We start from the raw sequence: 10,206 nt of genomic DNA, 5'->3' as shown, positions 1-10,206 counted from the left end.
CACATGTGTTATTCATATATGTACAATATATAAATGTATGCACACATATATGGAGCCCTAGTGGCACAGTGGTTAAGAGCTCAGCTGCTAACCAAAAGGTCAGCAGTTCAAATTCACCAGCTGCTCCTTGGAAACCCTATGGGACAGTTCTGCTCTGTCCTATAGGGTCTCTGTGAGTCAGAATCGACTCGATGGGAATGAGACACACATATGTAATTCTAATTGTTACATGTAGATTCATTAGTCACTTTCTTTCAGCCTGATATTTTAGAAAAAAGCATTCTCCCATTTAAAGAGCAAAGACTGCCCTAAGTCGTAACTGACCCACAGTTATTCAGTCTCTTATCTCACATGGTGGTCTATTTCCTGAGCTACTGAATTATTTTATCTAGATATGTTCAGGAAAAGCTTTTGATTAGCTCCGTCCGTCCCCCATGCTGCCAAGGACTCAGCATTGCCTAGATTTAGCTGCTGTTACTCCTTTCTTACAAACAAGACCTCTATGAGAATCTGAACATATACTTGTCTTATAGTTTAATAAGTAGAAAAGAGTTAAAAAATAATGAAATGTTTTATAATAGACACAATATTTTTGTGAACAGCAAATTTGTCCGCCGGTTTGTCTTCTTTTGGATTATCAAAGGGTGTATTGGATTTTCTGCAATTATTGACTGTAGGCTGTGTTCTTGCTTTAACTCACAATCTATATTGATACTTTGTTCTATGCACAGAAATCCCTTCAAATCATAACAGGTTAACAGGTAAAAGAGCTTTATATGTTCTGAGCAACAACATTTTTGTCCCTCTTGTATTTAGAAGATACATTAAAGCAATATAAAATATTGTTTCACTAATCCATGAATCCACTGTATGTTTCACTAATCCACGCACACAAAATACATTTTAGATGAGAAAAGCCACCAAAAATTAATAATTTCATCTTTAAAATATCAAATACCCAAAATGTGAAGTGGGATCTCTTTAGTTCACATTAATGGATAAAATGGGTAGATCTCACTATGTATCTAAATCCTTTGGGTTACAATATTTATCTCAAATTTATGAATTCATAGAGGAAAATATGTTTGTATAGAATTTTCTACTTTAGAAATAGAAATCACAGAGGTGAAGTGCCATTCTCACCACATCATATGAAGGGTAACTTATCACTGTTAATAACTGATCACTGTGGCTGAGGTCATGCTTGACAAGCTCCTCCCCAGCACCCACAACATAGTCTAACCATGAGAAAAACATTACTCAAAACTAGACTGGGGGGTGTTCTACAAAATACATGATAAGTACTCATTATCTCATCACCTACCTAATTACCTAATGCTCAGTACCCCCTCAACCTCACCTTGACATTGAAATTGTCAAAGTTTTCAAAAACAAGGAAGGTCTAAGAAACTGCCACAGTCTAGAGAAGCCTAAGGAGATGTGATAACCACATGTCATGTGGTGTTCTGAATGGGATCCTGGAATTATAAAAGGATACTAGATACAACTAAGTAAATCTGAATAAAGTACGGACTTTAGTTAGTAATGGATCAATATTGGTTTATTTCTTGTGACAAATGTACCGCAATAATGTAAGATGATAACAATAGAGGAAAATAGGTGTTGGGTACCTGGGGATTCTATATACCATCTTCTCAACTTCTCTGCAAATCAAAAATGATTTTAAAATAACAGTATATTAAAAAGGTCAGCAGAAATTAAAAGTAATTATCTGAAACATCAAAGAAAATGGTGTAAGATCTCACTCTACTTAGTCGATATTCCTTAAGTGTTTTTTTTGTCAGGTAGATTATAGAAGGAAAAAGTCTAAAAAAGTTCACAATTTAGTAAATGGATTATTTTTTGGAAATAGCCCCCTTGGACACAATGTGTATACCATTTAGTTAGGCATTATTAATTACCCGTGTTATTAGTTACACACAGACATAATATGTGGAAAAAAATAATTTAGAGGCTTTCTGAGACTATGATCTTAAGTAATTTAATATAATAATCAGCATCAAAATGAAATTTCTTTCTTGTCCTCTCCTTTTGCTAGGACTATGTGACAGGACTTACTTCTAAGGGGAAAAAAAGGGCAACAGCTGAAGATTCATGTTCTTAGTGACAGCTGACATGCTCTGTGGCCAGATCTTTTGCGTGTTCTTCACGCTTAACTGTACCATTTGCTGTATAAGTTTTTTTTTTTTTGGATTCTTAAAAAAGTTCAAGGGAATAGCAGAGAAGGGACAGTCATTACTAAAGATGGTCTCATTGTGTTTCTTTTACGACATGGTCAGGATTTGCCACACATTAATGTGTTTCTTATATGATAGTGAAGGTTTTAAAGCTTCTTTTGGCTAAGATAAAATGTTTGTCTTCTATTTGGAAATGTTGAGCCTGAGAAAAGATAGTAGCCAGTATTTCCCTTTCATTACACTGGTATTTATCATGGCCTAACATACTTAACCATTGACTAGACAGTCAGAGATTTATTTATTCCACACATACAGAGCACATATTATATGTTAGGGGCCCTGGTAGCGTAGTGATTAAGCCTTTGGCTACTAAACAAAAGGTTGGCAGTTTGAATCTATCACCTACTTCTTGGAAACCCTAGGGGGGCAGTTCTACTTTGTCCTACAGGGTCTCTTTGAGTTGGAATCGACTCCATGGCAGAGGGTTTGATTTGGTTTTTGGTTATCCTGAGTCAGATACCACAATAAGTATTTTACATAATAGGACCTAACATAGGCATTAGAATTACAGGATGAATAAGAATTTGCTTCCTGTTCTCTTGGAGTTTTATTGGTGATTGGGGGCTATGAAAGATAATAATCAACTAAATGAAATGATTGCAAATTGTCACAAGTGTTACAAAGAAAAGGAGCCCTTGTGGCGCGAAGGTAAAGTGCTTGACTGGTAACTGAAAGTTAGTGGTTTGCACTAGAAAGACCTGGTCATCTGTTCCTGTAAAGATTACAGCCTTAGAAAACTCCATGGGGCAGTTCTGCTCTGTCTTAGAGGGCTGCTATGAGTTGAAAATTGACTCAACAGCACCTAACAACAACAATACAAAGGAAACCAACCACATGTCATGAAAGGTAATACTAACTCAGTGTGGACACTCACACTTGGAACAAAGCCCTTTCTTGGTACTTGATTTATACTTTTAAATTTCATGATAAGCTTGCTTAGAACAGAAGAAGTAATGGCATTACATGATTTGCACATGTGTAGAACTTAACAGCTGACAAAATGAGTTCAAAATATAAAATGTATATGCCCTTCAAGCCAGCAATTCCACTTCTTCATAATTGGTAGTGATTATCAACCCTGGGTGTGTATTAAAATTACCTGGGGAGATTTTGCTACATACTCATTATAGGCTTCACTCCCAGAGATTCTGGTCTAACTGCATGGCAGTAGTATTTTTACCAGTTTCCGGATGGTTCTCATTCTAATGTGTACGCAGATTTGAGAAACACTACCCCAGAGAAACACTCACACGTGGACCAAGAGCATGTACAAGGATGTTACTGCAGCATTGTTTATACTAGGGAAAAGATCACAAGATAAATAAATATTTGTCAATAAGGACTGGTTAAACTGACCATGGTACGTGTGTATTTTCTTTGCAATTCTATGGAATAATAAGGTTAGAATGATATATACTGATATAGAAAGATCTCTGAAACATGCAAGTTTCAAGATGAAGAATATGATGTATAGTATGACCCTTAATGAGGTGGATTGACACAGTGGCTGCAACAATGGGCTCAAGCATAGCAATAATGGTGAGGATGGTGCCGGACTGGGCAGTGTTTTGTTTTGTTGTGCACAGGGTTGCTATGAGTGGGAACCAACTTGATGGTGCCCATCAACAACAACAAGTATGATACCATATGTTCGGAATTCGGAAAGAAGAGCTTTGGGGGCTAATTTTTACAGCCTCACTCACTGATGTATTCTCCCTAAGATGGAACTGACCTTTCCTCTTCACCCAATCTCGCTTGTACCCCTATCTCTGGGATACACACCCTACACACACACACACACACACACCCTTTTGTTCAACGATCAAGTATAGCCCTGGAGAATTAGGTCATGCTAAAGGGTCGGCAGTTCGAATCTGCCAGGAACTCCTTGGAAACTCTATGGGGCAGTTCTACTCTGTCCTATGGGGTTACTATGAGTCGGAATCGACTCGATGGCACTGGGTAAGAGCGCCTTTTGTCCCTGGCTGGTGAACGTGGCTTCTGCTCAACTACTAACCTAACAGTTGGTAGTTCAAACCCACCCATCAGTACCAGAGAAGAAGGGCCTGGCGATCTGCTTCTGGAAAGATTACGGCCAAGAAAACCCTGTGGAGCAGTTCTACTCTGTAATGCATGGGGTCACCATGAGTTGGAATGGACTCAATGGCAATGGGTAAGAAAGAGCTTCTTATTATTTATCAAAGGAGAGGAGTTTTGAATGCTTATAATTGTGATGTGGAAAAAAAATTAATGTATATTGATTCACAGCTTCCCCCTTCACCCTTTGTCATCTGATGAGAGAAAGAGAAAGCCTGCCGAGCAGGTTCTTGTGAGGAAAGCAATTAAAACATAGGACCACCCTGCTTAGCAGTTACATAGGAAGGAAGATAGAGCTTTTTTTTTAGTTGTGCTTTAAGTGACAGTTTATAGTTCAAGTTATCTTCTTATACAAAAATTAATCCAACATTGTTATGTAACCCTAGTTGCTCTCCTTATAATGTGACAGCACACTCCTCCTTTCCACCCTGTATTTCCCATGTCCATTCAATCCACTCCTGTCCCTTTCTGCCTTCCCATCTTGCTTCCAGACGGAAGCTGCCCATTTAGTCTCATGTATCTACTTGAGCTAAGAAGCACAGTTTTTACAGGTATTATTTTATGTCGTATGGTCCAGTCTAATCTGAGTCTGAAGAGTTGGCTTCGGGAATGGTTTTAGTTTTGGGCTAACAAGAGTCTGGGGGCCATGTCTTCTGGGGTACCTCCAGTCTCAGTCAGACCATTAAGTCCAAGCTTTTTACTAGAATTTGAGTTCTGCACCCCACTTTTCTCCTGCTACATCAGGGACTCTTTGTTGTGTTCCTGTCAGGGTGGTCATTGGTGATAGCCGGGCACCATCTAGTTCTTCTGGTCTTCGGGTGATAGAGCCTCTGGTTTATATGGCCCTTTTTGTCTCTTGGGCTCATATCTTCCTTATGTCTTTGGTGTTCTTCATTCTTCTTTGCTTCAGGTGGGTTGGGACCAATTGATGTCTCCTAAATGGCTGCTTGCTAGCTTTTAAGACCCCAGATGCCAGTCACCAAAGTGGGATGCAGAACATTTTCTTAATAAACCTTGTTATGCCAATTGACCTAGATGTCCCCTGAAACCATGGTTCCCAGACCCCCGCTCCTGCTATTCTGTTCCTTGAAGTGTTTGGTTGTGTTCAGGAAGATAGAGCTTTTGAGACCATGCTGTGTGGGACTACATCAAGTGGGGGTGGGGAACCAAGATTGCAGGATAGGAAGGTATGGGTAGAAAATGGAAACTCTTGGGAAATTCAAGGTGCTAGAGAATTAGTAGGGACCCCTGGGGTGCAGTGGTTAAAGCAATTAGCTGCTAACCAAAAGGTCGGTGGTGTGAAACCACCAGGGGCTCTGCCCGAGAAAGATGTGGCAGTCTGCTTCCGGAGAGATTTACAGCCTTGGAAACCCTATGGGGTTGCTATGCATTGGAATTGACTCCATGGCAGTGAGTTGGAGAATACGTAAAGACAGGAAATTGTAGTAAGAGTTATAGTGGACTAACTTCTTGCACATCTTTAATATTTGAGAGAGAGAGAGAGAAGTGAATAAAAGTGAATAAAATCCTTGTCTGGACTGGGTTTCTTTAAATGTGACAACTCATAGTGTTGTGGCTCACAAATAGTAGATGCTCAAAGTTGATAAGTAGACAATTTGACAAAGCAGCTAATTTAATTTATTAATTAAATGATTTTTGGTATGAAACCACATGGACAGGAAAGATGCTTTTTAAGACACCAACTTAAAAGATAAGTGTGCCAATTAGCAAGTGAGTGATGAGAATATCTTTTAATAGAATATTGATGTTCTTTCAGTATCAGAGTTGTGGCAGACTTGGTACTCCTATTTCTCAGGTACAGAACAACTCATTGCTGAACTCAGAATCAGAGCTTTCCATGAGCCATATGCAGAGTCTAGATTGGCTATGCCTTCTCTATCGTGCAGTACACAGACTCTGTTGTACACATTACTGCTGTGATTGACTGAACTAGGTTTGGACTAAGTCCATCTGGCTATTTTCAGTAAAGAGGGATTACTAACTTTACGTGTGGAATGGGCAAAAAAAAAAAAAAACTTATCATTCTTGAAAAAATACATTAATGGAAATGGGTAGTAGAGTTCATTAATATCTACTTATTGAATATCATACATTTAGCATATACCTATACCTATCCTGTATTACTGTTGTTGTTGTATGCCATTGAGTCAGTTATGACTCATAGCAACCCTATAAGATAGAGTAGAACTGCCCCATAAGGCTTCCAAGCAGCGGCTGGTGGATTCAAACTGCCGACCTTCTGGTTAGCAGCTGAGCTCTTAACCACTGTGCTACCAGGGCTCCAACACCTACTCTGTATGGAACATTCAATTAAGATCAAGAATGCAATCAAGTTAGGGAGAAAAAAAAAAACATAGCATCTGTGTACTCAGGGAACTTATGTCATTTGTTCATTAATTAATTCATTTATACAACAAACATTTATTATTTACCATGTCCTGTGAAATGTGAAGGGCACAGTGGATATAGTTGTGAGCAAAACCCCAAAACTTACAGTTGAATGGGGAAGAGAAATATACTTACACAAAAATATGAAATTATAACTGAGATGAGTTTTTCAAAGAGGATATAAATGGAACAATGAAGATATGGAGTTGGAAAGACTGACTCGGGAGGGTCAGCAAAGGCCTCCCTAAGAAAAGAATAATTGGGTTAAGGACCAAAGGAAGACAGGAAGTAAAGGGGAAGAGGAAAGGGGAGAACCATTTAGGCAAAGGGAGCAGCAGGGCATAAAACATTTTAAGAGGAGTTGTCACATATAATAAAACTGATACTTATATGAAAGAAATATTGAAGCAAATTAGAAAAAAAATTTTAAAGGGATAAAATTACAAACTAAATTGAAAATGGCTACAGCATTATCCTTTCTGGCAAAAACTGACTTATTCAAAATTAAAAAAAAGAAAAAATTATAAAACAACTCATCTTCTTGGTAGAGTTTACATCTGTAAAATAACTTAGGAATTCCATCCATCTAGCAGACTGGAATAAAAAGTGGTGTTGTTAGGTACCATTGAATCAATTCTGACTCACAGTGACTTTACGTGCAACAGAATGAAGCACTGCCTGGTCCTTCACCATCTTCACAATCACTGCTATGTTTGAGCCCATCGTTGCAGTCACTGTGTCAGTCTGTCTTGTTAAGGGTCCTCCTCTTTTTCACTGACCCTCTACTTTACCAAGCATGACGTCATTCTCCAGGGACTGGTTCTTCCTAATAACATTTCCAGAGTATGTGAGATGAAGTCTCATCATCTTCACTTCTAAGGAACATCCTGGCTGTACTTCTTCCAAGACAGATTTGTTCATTCTTCTGGCAGTTCATGGTATATTCAGTATTTTTCATCAGCACCATAATTCAAAGGCATCAACTCTTTTTCCGTCTTCCTTACTCATTGTCCAGCTTTTGCATGCACATGAGGCAACTGAAAACACACCTGGGTAAGGTGTACCTTAGTCCTCAAAGTGACATATTAGGTTTTTAACACTTTAAAGAGATCTTTTACAGCAGATTTGCCCAATGCAATGCATCATTTGGTTTCTTGACTGCTGATTCCATCGGCGTTGATTGTGGATGCAAGTAAAATGAAATCTTTGACAACAATTTTTTCTCTGTTTATCATGATGTTGCTTATTGGTCTGGATGTGAGGATTTTGTTTTCTTTTTGTTGAGGCAGGAACCCTGGTGGCACAATGGTTGAAACACTTGGCTGCTAACTGAAAGGTCAGCAGTTCAAACCCATCAGCCACTCCAAGGGAGAAAGATGTGGCAGTCGGCTGCCATAAAGATTTACAGCCTTGGAAATCCTATAGGGGTGGTTCTCCTCTGTCCTATAGAGTCACTGTGACTCAGAATCAACTCGAAGGCAGTGAGTTTTTTTTTTTTTTTTTCTCGTGGTATGTTGAGATGTAATCCATACTGAAGGCTGTGGTCTTTGATCTTCATCAGTAAGTGCTTCAAGTCCTCTTCACTTTCAGCAAGCAATGTTGTGTCATATCGCAGGTTGTTAATGAGTCTTCTTCCAATCTTGATGCCGGCATTCTCCTTCATATAATCCAGCTTCTCGGATTATTTACTTAGCGTACAGATTGAATAAGTGTGGTGAAGGGACAAAACCCTGATGCACACCTTTCCTCACATTAATCCCTGCACTATTTCCTTGTTCTGTTTGAATGACTGCTTCTTGATCTACGTACAGGTTCCTTATAAGCACAATTAAGTGTTCTGGAATTTCCATTCTTGAAATGTTTTCCATAGTTTGTTAGGATCGACACAGTCAAATGCCTTTGCATAGTCAATAAGACACAGGTAAACATCTTTCTGGTATTCACTGCTTTCATCCAAGACCCATCAGACCTCAGCAATGATATCCCTTGTTCCACGTTCTTTTCTGAATCCTGTTTGAATTTCTGGCAGTTCTCTGTCCATGCACTGTTGCAACTGGTTTTGAATGATCTTCAGCAAAATTTTACTTGTGTGTGATACTAATGATATTGTTCTATAATTTCTGAATTCTGATGGATCGCCTTTCTTTGGAATGGGCACAAATATGGATCTCTTCCGGTCGGTTGGCCAGGTAGCTGTCTTCCAAATTTCTTGGCATAGAGTAGTGAGAGCTTCCAGTGTTGTGTCCATTTGTTAAAACATCTCAATTGATATTCTGTCAGTTCCTGGTGATTTTTTTTTCTCCAATGCTTTCAGTGCAGCTTGGACTTCTTCCTTCTATACCATTGGTTCTTGATCATATGCTGTTTCCTGAAATGGTTAAATGTCAACTGACTCATTTTGGTACAGTTACTCTGTGTATTCCTTCTATCTTCTTTTGATGCTTCCTGGGTTGCTCAATAAAAAGTAAGGGATAGAAAACTTAAAAAACAGACAGACAAACTTCAGAGTGCAAAATGCGTAATGTGCTCTACCAGTCTTTATAAACACTCTTGTGAGAAAAAGAGGAGGCAGGCAAGATTATGCCCACTCTATAATGAAAACATTGAAGAAGAGGGACAGGGCTGTCATTGGCATCAGAAATTTAATGTGTATTTTGTGCCTGCTACCAAGCATTTGGGGACTATGGTGGGTCCATAGTAGAATTCTCACCTTCCATGAGGGTTTGGTTCTGGCCAATGCACTTCATGTGCAGCCACCACCCATCTGCCAGTGGAGGCTTGCTTGTTGCTATAGACCAGAACTGGGCAGCATTTCATTCCATTGTGCACAGGGTCCCTATGAGTTGGGGCTGACTCAGCGACGGCCAACAACACCAGCAAGCATTTTGCCCAAGCAATTGAATTTTTTCTTGTGCTCCTTCTAGGTATAATTGCTCAAAAGCATAGACTCTTGTTTTGTATTTTCCAAATACTGGGACCATTAAAGGTGTCTACGAAAGCCCTGTTGAATCTATTCTCATAAGCCCTTATGTATTCCTTAAGAAAAAATGTTATTAATTAAATACATAATGCTCAATATTGTAAGCTTTTGAACTTCTTGATATGAAATGTCTTTTTCATTTGTAATCATTGCCTTTTTTTTGGTATAATGACATTTGGTATAATTTTGGTATAATGACATTTTGGTAATATAACATTTGGAGCCCTGGTGGCACAGTGGTTAAAGAGCTTGGCTGCTGACCAAGAGGTCAGCAGTTTGTATTCAACAGCTGCTCCTTGGAAACCCTATGAGGCAGCTCTACTCTGTCCTGTAGGGTAGCTCTGAATCAGAATTGACTTGATGGCAATGGGTATATGACATTTAAAAGTTTTATTATAAACTTAAATGTGTAAAGAGTTAGTGTGTGCATAAATGCCAAGATATTAATAATAGTTATCTCTG

This window comes from Loxodonta africana, chromosome 6, assembly GCF_030014295.1.
Source record: "Loxodonta africana isolate mLoxAfr1 chromosome 6, mLoxAfr1.hap2, whole genome shotgun sequence".
NCBI classification, from domain to species: domain Eukaryota; kingdom Metazoa; phylum Chordata; class Mammalia; order Proboscidea; family Elephantidae; genus Loxodonta; species Loxodonta africana.
Note: the sequence above shows the minus strand (reverse complement) of the source record.